We start from the raw sequence: 21,707 nt of genomic DNA on the forward strand, positions 1-21,707 counted from the left end.
CCCGTGGCACTATCAGGAGGTTTTTTTTTTGCTATTTATAATAATGGTATAAGTTTGCTTGAATAAGATGAATGGGGTATATAGTGACGTAGATCGCACCTTGAATTTCTTCATGCCTACCACATGATAAACAAATGAAAGCTCCTCTACAGCTCAACAGACTCAATATGTTTGATAAGTCGTATTAGAGTAATATTTTCAGTCTTACTTCCAATACTTGTTTTGGTTAAGTTCTGTCGAAACAGAATATGTTTCATTTCTTCTTATGAAGTCATATTGAGGGTTTCTGCAGTATGTATGCAAACATGTGTAACACGATGACATGTTCAGTATGTTTCATAAGTCATATACATATGAGTAACATTTTCAGTCTGTCTTTCAAAACTTGTTTTCGATGAAGTTTTTGTCAAACATAATATGTTTTGTTTGTTTACATTAAGTCATATTGATGTTTTTTCAATAAGTAAACAAACATATGTAACATAAACTAAAGTCATTATTTTGAACTAGGCTATGTTACACTACCGATCATAAAAATGTCGATATGATGTTCAATATGTAATAAATTAAGAATATAAACTATACTTTTACCGTGTCAATGCTCTACAATTTTCATTGTATTAATTAATAAAATTTCAATTGGCTCGACGGCATACATCAATATTATCATCCTGGAAAAACTAGTAGTGTACCATTTTTCTTGATGGAAATACTTATCGGCTTTCATCGCATTTTTTTTTATAAAAAAATACTTATTTTACGAACCGAAATGTTGATAATGATACTGATTTTCACGAGGTAGTGACATTACCTCTTGTCAAATATTCGTTTATAAAATCAGCCCAAAAATGTGAAATACATTTTCTTCTTCTTCTGACGTTGTCAACACTGGACCAAAGCCTGCTTCTCAGCTTAGTGTTAGTCTACGCGCACTTCCACAGTTATTTATTTAGAGCTTCCTCTGCCAATGTCAATTTTGCATGTGTATGTCATTTTAAAATTTCTTCATCCGTATCCATATAAATTGTGATGGCTATATGTATGGCATTGTAAAAGAATATTCTCAATTTACATTTTCAAATTTTCCAGATTGGTAAGCATTAAGCTAATTTCTAATCATATCTCGAATCATTTAGCATGCCGTGTCCAAGTATGCCATTTATTTTTTCATGAATACTTTTAATATTTATAAAATATCCAGTCAAATATCCCATTTTTATCCATGATGTATGATTTTTTGCAGGAATTAGAGATATTAATTAAGAAAACAAAGCACTTACACTTACACAGGTTACACATGCTCAAGTAAAACGATGGTTTTAATTTGTTTTATTTTATTATCCTTCAAAGATACGTGTTTATAAGGCGCATTAAATTTATCGAAGTACAAATGCCTATTTCACCAGTAAAAATGACTCGCACCACAATTTCTGGTCATCGAAAGCCAATTTTAAGTTGAAGAAGTTCAACTGAAATAATATCGCAAGCCATATTTTGCACTTGAATAGTTTTTTTTGACATTTTGAAACTTAGTTAAATACGGTTATGCAACAAATATTGATTACGCTTTAAAAAAGAAACTGAATTTTCATCCTCATATAGAAAAAGAAGACGTGTAGTTTGTTTATTGAAAGTTGTCAGAATTATGTATTGTAAAACATACTAAGAAACATTATTAAGTATGCTTTGATTCATATAGAACATAACATCTAAAATATGTTGCCGAAGCTCAACCTTCAGTGCTTTTTCGGTCATATATCTGTCTGAAAAACGGGTTTATTGTTATGAACCAAAACACAGTAACTGGTCATATTGGAGTTACTTGGGGGAATTCTTGGAAAAATCCTGGAATTCACCTGGACGAATTACTGAAATGTATTCCGAAAGATATGCCTGGAGGAATTTAACCCTCTAATACCCAATCCCGCCTTTAGACGGGGTATAGTTTGAGCATTTTTGATTTTTTTTGTTTCGTGGAAAATCATTTTTTTTATATTTTTGGCCAATATTTAGGACTGTTTTGTACATCTCAAAATGGTTTTTGGTGTATTTTAAAGCGTATTTACAATTTTTAAAAATCATTGAAAAATAGATGTTTTAGTCACCTTCTAGAAGTCATTGTTTATTTTGTATTGAACCGCTACAATTAACATATTTTAAATTTTTCCTAAACCATTCTATCCTTGTTTTATAGTTTAAGGGAATCGAATACACTCTAAAATTATTTTCCTTAAAATTACACAGAAAGTAAAATTTTCTATGAAAAAAAATTAAAATAACAATATTTTAACAATAACCATAAAATCTCAAAATGTTTGCATCTCAAAAAATCCGTATCCCAAATAGGCTTCCAGGAAAAATATAAAAATGTGGGGATGTTTAAAAATAAAAATTAAAAAAATCAAAAACTGAAATTCACGAGATCGAGAATTAAAAAGAATCATCTTCCAAAACATGTTTAAATCGATTTTAGATGACGAAAAATGATGTTTAGATCAAAATCAAAAATTTGGGTATTAGAGGGTTAAGAAGCAATTCCTAAAGAAATTTCTGGTGCATTTTCTAGAGAAATTCTGGGAGGAAACCCTGCGAGATTCCTGAAAAAGTTATTCCTGGGTGAATTTCTGAAAGATTTCCTTTGTTAATGTCTGAAAGCGCTTCTAGCATTGTACTTATTTGTTAAACGTAAGTCACAGTGACCTCTACACCTGCGCTGTTGTGAATTTTCTGTGACGTGTGTTGCCTAGAAGAATCCCTTGTGAGATTTCCTGACGAAATCCCTTAAGAAACCGCACGACTATGGAAAACTTTTCAAGCAACTTCTTGGAGAAATTCAAAAGGAAATTTCTTGAGAAATCATTACACAAAACTTGGAAGGAGATCCCTGGTGATATTTCTGAAGGAATCCAAAGTTGAGGCCTAAATCAATCGTTGCAGGAACTCTTGAGGTATTCTGATGGATTTCCATGGCAAACTTTTGGAAGAATCCCTTAAGGACTTCCAACATGAATACCCTTAAAACATCCCTGAAAAAACCCAGATTAATCCACCTAGTGGTGATAGTGCCTTTATCGTCGAATATGTACTCAAGAGCCATAAGTCGAAGTGTTCTTGAGTTCTGAGAATACTCTAGAACGGAACATATCAAATTTTCATTTGTCGCAGTGCTCGTTGACTTATCAATGGAGAAGTAGAGTTGATAAATAATTAATGTATTTGATGAAAAAATCGGATTTGGTAGGAAAATTTCTGGAGGACTGGGGATTTGGGGCATAATGGGCACCCTAAGCAAATGAGTACGTTAGGCCTGATAACAGAGTAAAACTTAACATATTATCAGTTGACTTACAACTTCAGTTTGTTTCCTACGTATTTCAATCATTTACAGCAGGTAGAATGTCTTTATTGTGAAGAAATAATTAATTGTAAATCGTGTGTTTTTTAGGGCTGGCAGTGAAGGTACGGGGCGAAATGGACACTCATCGGGGCATCCCTGCATATTTTATGCTAACTTTTTGATTACATCGATCAGTTAAGTAATTTGCCCACGGAGATCGATACCACAGATAAAATACTCCATCTTAGACAAGTTTACATAACATCAAAGTTAATTAAATATACTTCAGGCTAAAATAATCCAATTGATTTTTTTCCAAACACTCTTAAACGCCTAAGAGTATGCAATGCGCGTACATCCATTCGTAGTTGCCAGTGTTCATTTCGCCCCAAATCAACTACAACATTGAAATTTCTATTTTGAGTAAATTCTAATCACAAATAAAATACTTTATCCATTGCTAAATCTACGTATACATGCAGATAAGGTAGCAATTCACTTGTTTTTATGGCGGACACACTCAAACACTCGTAATAGCTTATTTGCTGCTGCGTTGAAATTATAAGAATTTCACCATATGAAAGACATATTTCAATTTCAATGATATTTAGGTTATTTTGGAGGCATATGAATGGTACTTTTTGAAAATTAGAACGATGACTTGTTTCTTTACACTTATACATTAAAAGTACAGCATAAAAGTCAACGGTTTCGACAAAAATTGAGGTGTCCATTTCGCCCCGGGTGTCCATTATGCCCCGATCTCCCCTCTTTATTTGTGCCCTTCCTCAAAATGATGAATTCCGAATAAAATTTCCTATGGGGACCCTTCTTGACTTAAGAGAAAATCGAAATTTGTGTCAGCCTTATTCAGAAAAGCAACAATTATATCGAAGCCATAATCGAATTTGGAAACTTACTGATGGCTCATATTCCGAAGTTATGTATCATGTTAAACGTATAAGCAGAGCTGAAAAATATCAAACCTCTCAGTTGACTGCTTGACCACCTTCACTAGCACTGGATGCCGATCATTATCAAGATATATCGGCAATTTTTTTCTGCACACTTTAGCCTTTATTTTATGGTTATAAGATTTATGTAAAATTTGACAAAAAAGTGCGAGCTAGTAAAATTTCTCATAAAAAAAACCATTCAAATTCCAACCGTGTGACAGAGCGCAAGGGCTCAACCAGTTGCATCAAAATTGTGTGTAGTAATTTCAATCGCAAAAGGGGATTGATGCTATAAAATTAAAATTTCCCCATTCATCGTTGATTCCTCCTACTGTATAATTACGTCTCAGGAATCTAAAATGGTGTGATTTGACAAGATCGCTTTAATTTTTATTAAGATTTTGTTCTCTTACGCATATTTATCGCTTGCATTGATTTTGTTCACCTTCGTAATTTCAGCGATGCATCCATTTCTGTAACACTGCTGGTAATCTTAGGTGTGGTCAGAGACTATTTTCTTGCTGCCCGTTTATCTGATAATCCAACATCTTTGATGATTTGATGTTGCGTATGCATGGGTTTGGTTCACTTTTTTAACTGGCCACTTCCGGCGGGGCACCTGGAACCGGTTCCGGAACACAACCGGTTCAGGTATGTTATTTGTGGATTGATTGGTAATTATCGGTGACAAATATTGGAAACAGCTTGTTAAGCGTTACGCGTTTCGACTTACTATTCTTCGATCATCGCCAGACGCATTCAGTTGGATTCACCCCTTCAACTTCGTCAGTTAGTATATAAGCGGTGCAGATATGGTCTGAAACTATTTTCCTGCTTACCGTTCATCTGGTTATCGATAAAGCTGCTATGTGGTGTGTCACATGCATAGATTTGATTCAGTTTTTTAATTGGTCACTTCCGAAGGGATACCTGGAACCGGTTCCAGAACACAACCGGTTCAAATAAGGTATGAAATTTTTTCCTGCTAACCATTCATCTGGTTATCAAAAAAGCTGCTCTTTGATGTATCGCATGCATGGGTTCGGTTCACTTTTTTTAATTGGCCACTTCCGGCGGGACACCTGGAACCGGTTTCGGAACACAACCGGTTCAGATAAGGTATTTTCCTGCTTACCGTTCATCTGGTTATCGAAAAATCTGCTCTTTGATGCGTCGCATTCATGGGTTTGGTTCACTTTTTTAATTGGCCATTTCTTGCGGAACACCTGGAACCGGTTGCGGAACACAACCGGTTCAGATACGGTATGAAACTATTTTCCTGCTTACCGTTCATCTGGTTATCGAAAAAGCCGCTCTTTGATGCGTCGCATGCATGGGTTTTGGTTCAATTTTTAATTGGCCACTTCCGGCAGGACACCCGGAACCGGTTCCGGAACACTACCGGTACAAACATGGTCTGAAACTACTTTCCTGCTTACCATTCAACGCTTATCGAAAAAGTCGCTCTTTGATGTGTCACATGCATGGGTTATGTTCACTTTTATATTTGGCCACTTCCGGCAGGACACCCGGAACCGGTTCCGGAACACTACCGGTTCAGATATAGTCTGAGACTATTTTCCCACTTCCCGTTCATCAGATAATCGAAAATGCCGTGGTTTGATGGGTCGCATGCATGGGTTTGTTTCATTTTCATATCTGGCCCCTTCCTGGGGTACCGATCCGGAACACCTAAATGGCCATAACTCCGGAACGGCTGGACCGATCCGAACCATTTTCAATAGGAAACAATGGGACCAGATTCCGCGTCGAACACACACACACACATACGCACACACATACATACACACACACACATACACACACACAGACATCATCTCAACTCGTCGAGCTGAGTCGATTGGTATATAACACTTGACCCCTCCGGAGGCTCTATCAAATTTTCGTTTTTGGAGTGAACATATAGCCTTTCGGTACACCTTGGTGTACGAGAAAGGCAAAAAACTCCTAGAGGAAGTTCTTGTAAAAATCAATGGAGAAATTCCATTGCATGAACTGCAAGGGGTATTCTTGAAGGATTTTGGTTTCTGTATGCATATCTATAAAACTATCTTTAAAAATTCCAATACAAATCGTTGGAGAAATTCATCTAGAATTCCTTGAAGTTATTCTAAAAAATCTCCTGGTAATCCTGGAGAAATTCTTGGGTGCATCCCTGAAAAAGACGATGGAAGGATTTCTAAATTTCCTGAATACATTTTTGAAGGGATCTCAAGAGAAACCTTTGAAAGTGACCCTGGAAGAATCATTAGAGAAATTCCTGTAGCAATCCCTGGAGAAATTCTGAGAGGATTCTTTGGAGAAATTTCTGAAAAAAAATCTCTTGAGGAATTCCCAGAGGAATTTCGGGAGAAATCACTGGAGTAATTTCTGGAGGAATTAATGGATAATTTTTAGGAAAAATTCCCAGAGGATATTCTTGAAGGAATCCTGGATCAATTCCTGAAAGAATATCTAAAGGAATTCCTGGAAAAAATCGTGGACTAATCCCTGGTATAATTCCTTAAGGAATTTTTGAAGGAATTCTTGTAAGAGTCTCTGAAAGAACTATGGATGAAACCTTGGAGGAATGCCTGGAGGAGCTCTTGGGAGAATTTCTAGAGGAACTGCTGGAGAAATGCCCAGAGGAATACCTGAAGCAAATGCCTGGAGGAATCCTTGAAGAAATTCCTGGAGGGATCTCTGGAGGAACTCTTGCAGGGATCCCTGAAGAAATTCCTGCATAAATTCCTGAAAGAAGTCCTGGAATCTCTGAGAGATTTCTTGGACCATTTCCTGCAGAAAATCCTGGAGAAATTGCTGTAGAAATTTCTGGAGGAATTCCTTAAGGAATTCCTGGATCAATTCCTAGAGGAATTGTGGAAGAAATTCCTGGAGAAATTCTGGGAGGAATTCCTGGAGTTATTCCTGAAAGAATTATTGGAAGAGTTCCAAGAGGAGTCCCTGAAGAAGCTCCTGCATGGAATCTCGGGAAAATTCCTGGAGGAAATGCCTAGAGAAATACCTGAAATATTTGGAGAAATCCCATAAGCCTCTACCCTAAATAACCCTAAAACTTCCCCTGGGGCTACGCCACTGGGAGAAATCCCTGAAAAAATCTCTGTATACCCGCAGAAATACCTAAGAGGAGCTCCGATAAAACTCATATGGGAATACTTGAAGAAATTTCTGAAGCATTCGTTGAAAAAAGCACAAGAACAATCCCTGGAGGAAATTCTAAAGATATCCCAGAAAAAAATGTCGGAGGAATTTCTGGTGAAATTCGCAGAGGAATTCTTGAAGGCATCTCTGGTCTGGAGAAATCCATGCTGAAATCACTGAAGGAAGCAATGGGAAAATTCCTTCAGGAATTCGTCGATGCATTCTTGCAGAAATATCTGTAAAAAATTCAGAAGGAATTCTTCGTTGTTGCGATACCCGTCCACGTGCGTGAGCAATTGAAATGAATGATAACATAGCCATTAGCCACCTTTGGTAGCGCGCAAATTTCGAACGACAAACACGTGCCGCATGTAACAAACGAGAGTAAACGTTAAAAATTTAAAACATTTAACTGTTCACTTTTGCAAAAAGAATAACTAAAAAATGAAACTTTTGAAGAAAAACTAGAAAAGGACGAGCAAATTCCTAATAATTCCAATGCTTTGCTTATCTTCGGACAAATAAGACTATTTCGAAGATACCAGATATTTTTCTAGTATTTTCCACAGCAGATGCTCAAAGAAGTTTCGGATACTATTCTTTATCATTCCAAAATCTTGAGTTGTATACTGTTAAACTAATCGTAATAAGCGTATGACCCGTCAATAAACTACGTAGACTCGGAAGGATGAGGGGGGTCTACGATAATAAAAATTGAGTCTATATAGTTTATAGATAGCGCATTATCGTTCATTCAGACAGAGAAATTCAGCAAAATTGTGGTATTTTTTTATAATTTGTTTATTATGTTAGATGGAATTACTGCAATCGATAATGTGTTCTTATATGGCTTCCTTTTTAATATGTACAGACCGGTTTCGTGAATTAAATACGATTTTTTTTTGGACGCCATGCATGTGGGGCTATGATTCAATTGCTCGAAACGGCAACTACAAAATTTGCTGGCTGGACAGTTCAGTAATCTCCAGAATCGATCAGAAAAATACTCAAAGCCAATCGGCTGATTCTGATCCGAACCGGATTACCAACCTCATCCGGTTGACTTCGGTTTGCTCCACTGGAGCGCATTTTCTCGCCCTCAGGGATTCACCCTCCATTAAAATGCATTACTTGTTACACATCTCCGTCGTCATCGTTCGTCGAGTTCATAGGAGGTAGTATAGGTACCGTAAACTGGGGTGTAGTTGATCAGTGGGGTGAACCTGATCACTGAATTATCCACGGATATCAACTACACCCCAGTTTACGGTACCTACTATCTACCCACTTCACAAACCTTTCCTATTGATACCCGCGATGTGGCCGTCTCTCGAGCGAAAGGAATCACTCCTCCGCTCCTCCACGACGGTCCAAGACATCGAACGCGATGCAACAAAACAAATAAATTGCACTTTACGCCCCGGTCTTACTATTGAATTATCAGGCACTCGCCCACCGACCCATCGTCCCACTGGCTGTAACCGCCCGCCAAGTACCCGGACCAGTCAAAGTGTGGCGCTGAGTCAAGTGGATGCAGATTTCCAGTCGTCGATAGAGATCAAAACAATGCTCGATTCTCTCGGAGTGTGGATTGTAGAGCTAGCTGTGTGCATTGATATAGCGTCAGGCATTGCAATCAACCCGCTTCTCTTACCGGGTTTTAGTTTATCACGGTTCAATTGCATCATGAACTGCTATTAATTGTGCACTAAGTATGCGGGATGGAATTCTGATCGAGACTGTGGCGATTTAGAATGTGCGCGGAATTGGAGGTAGGCACAGTGTTAGTTAAATAATCGTTTATGGGTACCGTCAAACGGGGTTACTTGCAACAGCGGTGTAACTTGCAACACGATGACATACACTAAATGTGAAGCATTTTCTAAAAATAATGAAAACTAGTATGCCCTATTATTTCGGTTATAGAGATTATGTGTATCAAAGATCGATTTAGTATAAAAATTAGCTTTGTTTATTTGTTTATGGTTTAGCTACACTGTTAAAACGGATTGCTCATTTTATGCCATAAAAACAAGTATGAAAATCGTGCTTGACCTCTCCCTTATGGTAAGTGCGATAAGTCTGATGACCTTGCTTGCAGTTAGGGTACCTAATAGTAAGCTTAGCCAAGCGATAAAAGTTTAATAAACTTATCGACTAAGTAATGCAAAAAATCATTATTATATTCGACAACCACTATGGGGTAACTTGCAACAGTTGAATTGGATGAAACCTTCTTGCTTCTATTATTTATCTTCATTTCACCATATATTTGACAGAAATAACCGAAATGGATCATTTATTGATTACGTAACGCGTTTATTTTCAAATGACAATTCATTTTTTACATTTTTTTTTGCACGATTGAAGCTCACGTTGTTTGGAAATACCACATTTTGAAGTTTCATTCATGTTTCATCATGTTAAAAGTTCAATTTTTGTTTATGAACGTTGTAAAGCAATCACCAACATCAATTCTGAATGGATGGAGTAAATTATTTCAGTCTAATACCCAAATTAGCGAGTTTGACATTTACAAAGTAGAATGGATGTGTTTCAATCATGTTAATTTAGCTGAAATTGCCAAACACCACTTCAAACTGAAAACTACTTGAAGATGACTCACTCTACCTTTTCAAGAAATGACAATAATCATTGTTGACATTTTGTAATGAGTGCTAAGTCACGAGAATCGTATATATTTTGTGTTTGAGGGACGTGAGACCTGTTGCTAAACGATATTCTCTCCTTTGCAATAACTCCCAATCCATTCATGAAAAATTATATGTCAATTGGTTAGTGTACATCTTTTCATGGTATGTTTCATGCATAACATCAAAAATTTACAATACGACTAAATACTAGAATGTTAGTGCTGTTTAATGATAGCTAACTTACACAGCAAATAATTTTGTAATTTCCAGGCGCGTAATTTCTGGCGATGTATCAATTTTTTGATGTAATTTCACTCGGTCACATCATTTTCCAACAATTTTCACAATCTCCATGTACATCCTGGTTGGACCGGAAAGTGTCAACAAACCCATTCCGCCAGATACCTAGAAGCAGTATCTTATTTATCAACTATCCTCTAACTCGGTGAAACAGTCGAGAGGTAAGGAATACTTCTCATAATCAGCGGATCAGTGTACGAATCCGTGCCAATATTTTTCTTATATATGATCTTTCCGTCACTTCGGTTCTAGCGATTGCTAGACCTACTTTCAAGCTGGGCGGCTATTTTGCAGCGTGGAAAGGATGTAATTTGTACATCACTTTTACCACGCGACTGATGTGCAGCGAAAATGATGTGATATCACAAGATTTTTTTTGCTGTGTAGCTTCATGTCCTATGTTGCAAGTTACCCCACAGATGGGGAAACTTGCAACAAGCATGTATTTCGCACCTCCTGATTAGGTGGCAACGTATTTTGGTTAACCAAGTGCTGCATAGTATTCTACTCGGGGTAATTAGCGTACACAATGCTTCACAGGATGTTTCAAATGTTTAAATTTTCAATGATATTGCTTCAAAGTCGAAAAGTGTTGCAAGTTACCCCATTTGACGGTATTATCTAACGAAGTCTCGAGGGGATATCCTGAAGTGACCAAATAGCAATTTTTTTTATTTGAAATGTTTTCAAACAACAAACTATATCGTTCATTTAGTTGAACATGTTTGCATAGATAACAATGAGTCCACAATTCTACGCCACACATTTCGGTGCGCTGCTGCTTCTCTTCAACCACGGAAACTTGCTAACTTAATACTTGATACTTGATGGGTTACAACTTGCAACGGTGAGTCTACGCCAAATGGAAGATTTGCCCCAATGGTCTCCGTCCTGAGCCAATTGCATTCAGTCGCCCTAAACGTTAAGAGTCCTCGGGTTCAACTGTTTGAATCAAAACCTTATGCAAAGCAAGTTTTATTTTCGTTCGCAGCCTATGGGCTTTCAGCTGATCTTGCAGACGGAAAAAGTCTCGATTCGCAGTCGCAATCCGTCTTCCAACCTCGTGTACAAAGATAATCGCATTCGTCCACAACATCGAACTTTTAACCTCCTAGCACCACTTCGTCACCACTACAACGGCCGGACCAACGTATACCACTAGCAATCTTGTACGTGGTCTTTGTGGTCTCCCTCTTCAAAGGTGTGAACGTCTCTTCCACGGCTCGACGGTCGATCCCGATGATGTCGACATCGTCCGCGAAACACAGTAGTATTTGTGTCCGCGTGACGACGGTTCCACTCATCTGCACACCAGCTCTCATAATCGCTCCTTCCAGTAGTGCTATGCTGAACAGTAAATTCGAAATACCATCACCCAGCTTCAGTCCGTCTACGGTTACGAACGATGACGAAATTTCATCCGCAACCCGTACACTTGATTAAGAACCATCAAGCGTCGCACGAATTAGTCTAATCAGCTTCGTCGGAAAACCATGCTCGATCATAATCTGTCATAATTCGTTTCTATTTGCTGAATCTTACGCCAACCACCTTGAAATCAATAAATGAATAATAAACTATTTGTCTCCACGCTGTACTCCCAAAATTTAAAGAGAATCTGGCTAACGGTGATCTTCTGATTCGTCATGGATCGAAACCCGTCACGAAAACCCGTCTGATTCGTCGACGAAGGATTCCTCAGAATCAGTTAAACAGAATTCCAGACATAACGGTGTACTTAGATAGCTGACACTGAGGAAGATTACAAGTGGTCAAGCCCGTGCACAAGGGGGGGTTTTGGGGGTTAAACACTCCCCATTATCGACGCTTCATACATTAGGTGCCCCTACGCCTTTTACTGAAATTGGGAAATACCCCTCCCTTGGCGCCACTTCTGTGCACGGGCCTGCAAGTGGTAGTCGAAATACGCGTATCTGTTAAAGGATAAGCAACATGGGGCAAAATTAAAAGGTACTAAACTGATAACATTCTTTCTAAGTGTACGCTAGATTGAGAATAATTCCTCTGTATTTCGCTCACTCCAGTCGATGCTCTTTCTTGTATAGAGGGAAATTGATTCCATCCAACCAACAAGCAGGCAGTCTTTCCTCTTCCAATGCCTTTAGTACAATACAGTGTAAGATTTGATACAACAGCCCACTACCATGCTTGAAATGATCGTTCCCAGCAGCCTTGTTGTTCTGCAGTCCTCTAATGGTACTAATCTCGTCTAGCGTTAGAGGATCCACAGCCTATCGGTCGTCGTTGATTGGAATTCTGTCTGCCGCTCTGCCATTTCCACCGTTCAATAATACCTCGAAATGCTCTCTCCTCCTGGCAGCCACCATTGTTTTACTTATCTGTCAGCAAGTTTCCATCACAGTCGTTGCACATGATGGGAGAAGCTGCTTTTTTTCTACCCATTGACAATTTCATAAACCTCCGCATATCACTCTGTTCCATATTTTCTTACGGCTAACCAACATTGTTCGGTGGATTCGTTTTCAGCTACTCTTGCTTCTCTGTATCGCTTCTTACTCTGACGGTTCCCCAACAGCATTTGGCTTCTGGCAACACTCCTCTCATCCGTAACCCTCTAGCACTCCTCGTCGTACTATACATTCCTAGGTTTTTCGGCAGCTCCCACCTCTTCCCGCGCTGCGGTACTCATCGTTCTGTAGATAGACTCCCACAAAGTGTTGAGATTTTCGCTCTCGTTGGTCGCACTTATTTGCTCGTCCAATTGGTGGTGATAGTCAACTACCGTGTTGTCTGCAGAAAAACACTGGATGTTAAAGCGCATCGATCTCCCGTCCTACACGGTTGATAACCGAGCTCGAAGCTCGCTAACTACGAGATCGCGAGATCGAGACATATTGGTCATCTAAGACCTACATTCGCTAAACCGCTCTCGACCTTGTCAGCCCTCCTTGTGCGCTGTCGTCTTGTGTCATCCTGATTTCTTGTAAGCACGATCTCCGCTTCGTCTTAGTATTTCACGGCTCACGTTGTTTTCATTCGTTAGCAAGTAACCGTGGTAAACGAATTCTTCCACCAGCTAGCGTAACCCTATCACCAAAACTTGTCCTGACTTGATCAGTTCCACGCACCAGTATGATGTACTTTGGTTTTGACGCATTCGCCACCAGTCTGGACTTTGTTGCTTTATCTTTCAGGCGAGTGCACGTTTTGTGATGGTTCCAACTAATCTGCCGATGACACCCGTACCCCAGCTGCTACACCGGCTCTCCGCGACCGCATGCCACCTACTAGCGCAATGTTCAACAGCTGACACATAAGTCTGTCACTCTGTCGCAGTTTTCGTCTGTTACTCCGTTTTCCAGATCCTGACAATCAGCCAGTGCAGACCTATTGCAAACTTTTCCAGGCTCAATCTGATGAGCTCAATTGCATTACTATCCTTAACAACTGCCTCATTGTTCACCATTCAGGTGTTCGTCGAAGTGCTGTTTCCACCTTTCGATCTCTTCATGTTGGTTCGAAAAAAAAAACGCTCCTGCCTTTATCCAGTTACATTTTGACGTTATTGATGGCTCCTTCAACAGTACTCCAGCACTACCATTCTACGCATAGTTGTCCCATGTTTCTTTTTGATGATTTTGACTTTTTTGCACCAACCTACATTGAAGCATAAAAAATAACATATGATGTACATTTACTAATTGGCTCACTCACTTACAAACACTCTCATTTACTCACTGACTCACTAACTCACGCACTTATCAACTCACTCACTCATTAAATTATTTACTCACTACCTACAGTTCACTGCACTTACCTAACAGGTTCACTCACTCACTAATTCACTAACTCTTCAACTCACTCATTTGAGCATGAGCATGAGCATAGATGACTGTACAATTGGTAGTTACAACTCCGATATTGACGATAACAATCGAAATTGTGCAAGGAATCAACGGACGGTGCCTGAGAGTAGTAGCTACCGCTTATGGCTATCGAGGAAGAAAAGGAATTTAAGTATGACGTGCGTTGCTATCACCGCTACTTCTCCACGACTGTCACAGGAAAGAGTCTTTGTTTGTGGGGAGGTGGAAAAGTCACTTGATTCGCATTCCCTTCGGTAAATGATGTGATTTATGCAATCTCTATTGAAATCAAAACACTTACTTTCATTATGACTAAAATATAACACACGAGATTACACTTGTCGACACCAAATTGGACGAAATTGTTGATTGATAGATTTGTCTATATTATAAAGACTTTCAGCCCTTGGCTGGTTCGTCTCTTTGCCGAAATTGTTTTGTTTATACACTAAGTAACTCGGGAATTGGCGTCGACACTTGACGTAACGAACCTTTCAACATTTTTTGGGTAAGAAACAAGAAAAATATAGTTATGTTTTATGTTTCATATAAAATTAATTATTTATTTTTCTATGGAACCGACTCACCGATAAATATCCATCCCTGTGTCCAGTTATAATGTGCTCGCAATCGACGCTCGGCCACCGCATCATCACCCCAGCCACATTGAGTCCCAAACGCAATGCTAACGGAACGGCAACGGAAACGGAACCGATTCGGGCAGAATGAACGTTGTTGGCTCTATGTTGGTTGATATTCATTTTCGGCTGGTCAATGTTGAAGATGTTGTTCATTCTTCTTGAACCGGCTCCGTTTTCATTGCCGTTCCATTATCATTGCGTTCATGGCTAGACTGCGAATAACTACAACTCCGACACTCGATTCTTTCTCCAATAAGAATTGCTGACCGAGAAGCTCTAAAAAGCGCCAACTTCTGTCAAAATGTTCACTGCTCACTGTTCTTGTTTTCTGCGATCAAGAGAAAACAAACAACGACAATGCCGACGCACGATTGTTTCTCCACTAACTCACTAACCCTTCAACTAATTCATTAACTATGTCATTGATAAAGTTACTCGATCACTTACTCACAAAATCATTCATTTACTAACTTGCTCGTTATCTCACTCACTGACTCTCCCTAATCCACTCACTAATACATTTACTCACTCTCAGGGGACAGTTCTCGCAAACTCATTAACTCACAAGTCCATTAACTCACTAATCCCTACACACTTCTCACCAATTTAATTTGTCCTAGGCGCAAGCTTTCTTAGTATGTCACTGACTCACTCCCTAACTCACTCAATCTTGAGGCAGCTCATGATCACCCACTCATCAATTAAGGACAAACGTCTTGAAATCCCGTTTCAATTCAAGAAGCAAGCTTCAAACAATAGTGAATTTCATTATTCTGTTCTTGCTCACTTGTAATAAGCTTGAAATAAAAAGATCAAGTGCGCTGGTTTTGTTTATGAAGAGATTTGTGCTCTGGAAATCGTGAGTAGGTCCCAAAGTCGGCCATTGTGGCGGCCATTTTGGGACTCCAACAAGTTTGTCCTTAACTAACATACTAACTAATTTACCAACTCACTCAATAGCCTAGTTTCTACTTATTTGATTATTAAGAATGTGTTCAAGAGTGAAGCCACCCTTATGTTGTCTTTTGGCTCCATTTTACCTCGTCATTCGAACCTTATGGATAAAAGTCTTATAATGTTATAAAAAAAGCTACTCGTTTTTGTAACATAAATATATAGAACAAATTTTGGAGGCATCTTAGGAAGTTTAACCCTCTAATACCCAAATTTTTGATTTTGATCTAAATTTCATTTTTCGTCATCTAAAATCGATTTAAACATGTTTTGGAAGATGATTCTTTTTAATTCTCAATTTCGTCAATTTCAGTTTTTGATTTTTCTAATTTTTATTTTTGAACATCCCCACACTTTTATATATTTCCTGGAAGCCAATTTGGGGAACGGATTTTTTGAGATGAAAACATTTTGAGATTTTATGATTATTGTTGAAATACTATTATTTTAAATTTTTTTCACATAAAATTTTATTTTCCGTGTAATTTTAAGGAAAATAATGTTAGAGTGTATTCGATTCCCTTAAACTATTTAACAAGGATAGAATGATTTGGAAAAAACTTAAAATATGTCAATTGTAGCGATTTAATACGAAATAAACAAAGACTTCTAAAAGGTGACTAAAACATCAATTTTTCAATGATTTTTAAAAAATGTAAATAGGGTCTGGGACCATTTGGGCAGGAGCACCTATTTTGGGCACTTGTTGCTATAACTCAGTCAATTTTGAACCGATTGACTTGATTTTTGAAACACGATCAGGAATGCGCAGTATCTAGCTATGTTCAAAAATTCAAGTCAATCGGTTTGAAATTAACTGAGTTATAGCAGCAAGTGCCCAAAATAGGTGCTCCTGCCCAAATGGCCCCAGACCCTACGCTTCAAAATACATCAAAAACCATTTTGAGATATACAGAACAGCCCTAAATATCAGTCAAAAATATAAAAAGTTTGATTTTCCACGAAACAAAAATTTAAAAAATGCTCAAACTATACCCCGTCTAAAGGCGGGATTGGGTATTAGAGGGTTAAGGGCATTTTCGACAACATTCAGAAGCGCTACGGAAGCGTTACGAAGGCGTTTTCGGGGGTTTCGAACCGTCTCAGGTGCGTTACAGGTTTCGGGGGGATCTTGGAGGCATTTCAGAAAGTTTCAGAGGAATTTTAGAGAACCCATCACATATCTTTTGAAACGCCCCTAAAATACCCTCTGATATGACCTTGACCTAAAATGCCTCGAAACGCCCCTGAAACCTCTGTAATCCCATTCCAACGCCTTTGAAATCATCATAACCAGTCTTGTTAGAGATCACATTCATTTGAACCTTTTCGTCGATATTCGGCCTCCTTTGTCTCCGACATTCGCCATACAAGCAATCAAACTACTGTACGAAACAAAAATGTCAAACGAATGCACTTCACCACGATAGCGTCTCCGGGAGACGGTTCGGCTTTTGTTATTCTTGTCTTCTTCCATAATGAGAGCTGTGTTGGCCAAATGTGTGTCGTATTCAATGCAACATGCAAGAATAAACTAATACTAACATTCACAATCGGAATTGGCTGCAAATCTATGCGAAAAGCTTGAATTAGACAAATGTCATTGTGCCAGACGATAATGATTTGACGCTTTTTTATGTTTATTGAACTTCGTTCCACCGCTCGTGCTGTGTGTAAGAGGTAAGGGTAGCGCACGAATGTAACAAAGCAAGCTGACACCCGACTGCGGCAACGAAATGAAGGTAGTGAAAAGTGTCGAATGTTTACAAGACTGATCATAACTAATTTGAAATACCTCTGATACCCTTCGGACGCATTTAATGGGATTCATAAACGCTCTACCTGAAAACCCCTTGAAACGCCCCTGAAATGCTATCAAACGACCCTCAAACCTTTAGGAACTTCCTTCAAATGTTTCTGAACACCCTGAAACTCTCTTAACCCTTTTAAGCCGAATTTTTTCCAAACGTTATTTTAGAGTTTTTTTCTACGCATTTCTGTGGTTTTAGTTCTCAATAGCATAGAAAGGGTAGAATAGTATGCAGAATATTTTTCTGGATATCCTAAGTCATCCAAACTGTTCATGAGTTTAGATCCTAAAGTCTACACGTGTAACGATAACTTCTTCCATTATACAAAGCTACGATTTATATTCTATATCATCTCCAGTAAGTATTCTGGAAGTTCAAAAGACAATATCAGAACAGTTGGGTTATCCTAGGTCATCCAAACTGTTTCTGAGCTTAGATCCTCAAGCCTACGGGTGTAACGATAACTTTTTCATTATTCAAAACTACGATTTGTAATCTATCATATCCAGTAAGTCTTCTGAACGTTCAAAAGACAGTATCAGATCAGTCGAGATATCCTAGGACATCCAAATTATTCTAGAGTTAAGATCCTTAATTCTACGGGTTTAATGGTAATTTCTTCCACTATACAAAGCTACGATATGTAATCTATCATGTCCAGTAAATCTTCTGATTGTTTAATGGACATCATCAGATCGGCTGGGGTCATAAAAATAATGTTATCATGTTGAAAATCTAGCATCTGCAGCCATTGTAGTTTCTGTTTTGGCTATATAGAGATATGCTTTATAATCTATTATACTTACTGGAGCTCACAGAATACTATCAGAGATTATGACCTAGCTTCGGGATATTCTGTTATTCAGAATAGTACACACTGTCCAGCAATACGGATAACATGCAACATGGAGTCTACAGCTGTAATTTTTTTGCTGTTTTGAGTTAACGTTACCAACCGTAATGATTTCATCTACAGGGGATAGACAAAATGATCGGAATAGGCAAAATTTTCAATTTTCGAAAAATCGTCAAATAGCTGTAACTTTTTAAAAAGTGCATCAAAAAATCTAAAATTTTCACTGTGAGCTGATCAACTAGTTGTGTATTAATGGTCCAAATTTGGGAAAGATCGGGCTATTTTACATGAAGTTAGAAAGATTCCAGAAAAACTCATATTTATCCGATAGCCAACTTTGAACTGTTATATCTCCGGACTCAATGATCCGAATGCAATTAAATGTTAAGCGTTTATGACTCGAATAATGAGTTTTGAAAAAAGTTAGACCAAACATAAAATTATTAATAAGTAAAAAAGTTACAGCCATTTAATTTATTTTATGATTTTTTAGTAAATTGGTCTAATTTTAATATGATTCCCATTAAATTAAATTAAAAGGGAATTCAAATAAACTATAATTACCATCTCAAACTTTGAAGAGATGTTGAAATCTTCGATAAGTTTGTTTATATCAGAAACATTGTTTCCGAAGTAGTTTGGTTGATCTGGAATATTTTAAAACTGTCTTGGAATGACTCATGAAATGTCAAGGGGATTACGAATAACAGTTGGATGTGTTGGAGGGTACAGTTCACTCTGAGAATAACTACGATTCTGTCAAGATTTAAAATTCAGGACAATTTGGACGACCCGTAATGTCCTGAAGATTCATAACAATATATAGTAGATTTCAGGTTGGTCTAGTCTGAAGTTCTGAACTCCAAGATAGTTTAGCTAACCTGGAATATACCTATAGCACAGACAAACGGACGTAACACTTGCAAAATTTCCATCGACCACACTTATAACGATCAAATTTAATCTTTATAGTAGTGGTTTTCACAATCAGAGGCACGCACATCGTTTTTCTTTGCGTTTGACGTTGCACACTAGCACGTTATATTGACGATATTGCACAACGCAGTAATTCGTGAAACATTTCCACCAGAGGACGATAGTGTGAAGTTGGCGATGGATTTTCACAATAAATAAATTCTAGCTGTTACGTCTGTTTGTCTGTGCCTATAATGTCTATAAATGACAGTTGAACCCAGCAGATTATCACAGAACAGATGTGTATTTTCGAACAAATTTGAAGTTTCGAGGTGGAAGTCGTGAAATTGTCACTTGGAGAACTAGATTGGAATGAATTTCCATGGGAAAATAAAAAATCATCAAAGCGTGCTACGTCGTCTCACTATGCTCGCTGTGGGAAAAAGCTTGACTTCCACCACCAGGTTCGCTAGTGTTGAGCTATCAAACGAGCAGTGCTTTTCGTGACGAAGATTCACCCCCGTGAGATTATGCAATGCTATTGTTCATGGTAAAAACACATAAATTTATTCTTGTAGACTTGAAGGACTTCATTTTAGAGCAGTTTGTACGTCCCTGAATGCCCCTAAATTGTATAATAACATCAAGTAGACTTCAGATTGGTTCAATTCGCATGGTGAAATATGTCACGTTATTCAGTATGGCAGATATGGCTGCTGTTACGAATGTAGACCTGTAGCACCCTGTAGCTATGAACTCCAAGGTAGTTTGGCTATAGTTTCTCTAAAAGACATTTGAGGTTTCAGGAGCTTGGCAGATTCCAGCAGATTATGCATACTATTATTTATGGTTTTGTTTCATTTATTTATTAATGACACTTTACACTATAATTATTATTTATGATGAAAACACATAAAGTTATTCTTGTCGACTTGAAGGATTTTATTATAGGACAGTTTAGACGACCCTGAATATCCCAAAGGTTCATAATAATATATACTAGATTTTAGGTTGGTCAAGTAACCGCGATTGATTATGCAACGTTACTCAGAATAACAGATATGGCTTCTGTTACAAGTGTAGACCTGATGTTCTGAACTCCAAGATAGTTTGGCAGACCTAGAATATCCCTATAGTGTCTATAAATTACATTGTAGATTTCCAGAGCTTCATGGATCCCAGAAGATTAAGCAACGCTATTATTTATGGCGAAAACACATAAAGTTACTCTTGTAGATTTGAAGGACTTCATTATAGGGCAGTTTGGACAACCCTGAATGTCCCAAAGGTGTATTATAATCAAGTATGGGATCATTCATTTGCAATCATTTACACTCACTTGCTGTTAACTCGCTTCAGAAATATCGCAGCAAAAATCATTGTATGGATCACTTTTTCATTTTTGTTTTACATGAAACTTTGTAGAAGAATATATTAGCGTAGAATCAATAATTAACTCAACAGAAGGCAGCAAACGCAACTCTCCACGGCGTGATCGTAATTTACATTCACCGCGTGGAGAGTTGCCTTCACAGCTCGCTCACGACTTTGGTGCGACCCCAATGTTATTCGGCAAACTTTCAGATAAAACTACAAGGGTTAATTCATCCATACATTGTTTTTTGATAGCATTCTTCTGAACTGAGATAATAGCAAGTGAATGTAACTCTTTGCAAATGAATGGTCCCATCCCTGATTACAATACCAAGTAGACTTCAGATTGGTCCAGTAATCGCGGTTGATTAAGCAACGTTATTCAGAATAACAGATATGGCTACTGTTACGAGTGTAGACCTGATGTTCTGAACTCCAAGGTAGTTTTTCTGACATAGAATATCCCTATAGACACAAATGACATTGTAGATTTCAAGAGCTTCACGGATCCCAGTAGATTATGTAATGCTGTTATTTATGGCGAAAACACTTAAAGTAATCATTGAAGGACTTTACTACGAGATAGTTTGGAAAATCTTGAACATCCCAGAATATAAAACACATTCTGAAATGCTTAGCAAAGGGTAAATGAATACAGAGGACTCAATTTGCAACAACTTTGCCGAAGATAGTATTCTGTTTTATTTTATGTGTGATTTTATACAGCCGTTTCTATGTTGGGGTCATATATGATCCCTCCGGCTCCAAAGGGTTAAATATCTCTGGAATTACTCTGAAATACCTTGAAACACCCCTCAAATCTCTTGCAATGCCCTTTAAAGGCTCCTGGGATCCCTTGAATTGCCCTTAAAGCCCCTAGAAACGTCCCTGAAACCCCC

Source organism: Aedes albopictus, chromosome 3 (assembly GCF_035046485.1).
Source record: "Aedes albopictus strain Foshan chromosome 3, AalbF5, whole genome shotgun sequence".
Classification (NCBI taxonomy): domain Eukaryota; kingdom Metazoa; phylum Arthropoda; class Insecta; order Diptera; family Culicidae; genus Aedes; species Aedes albopictus.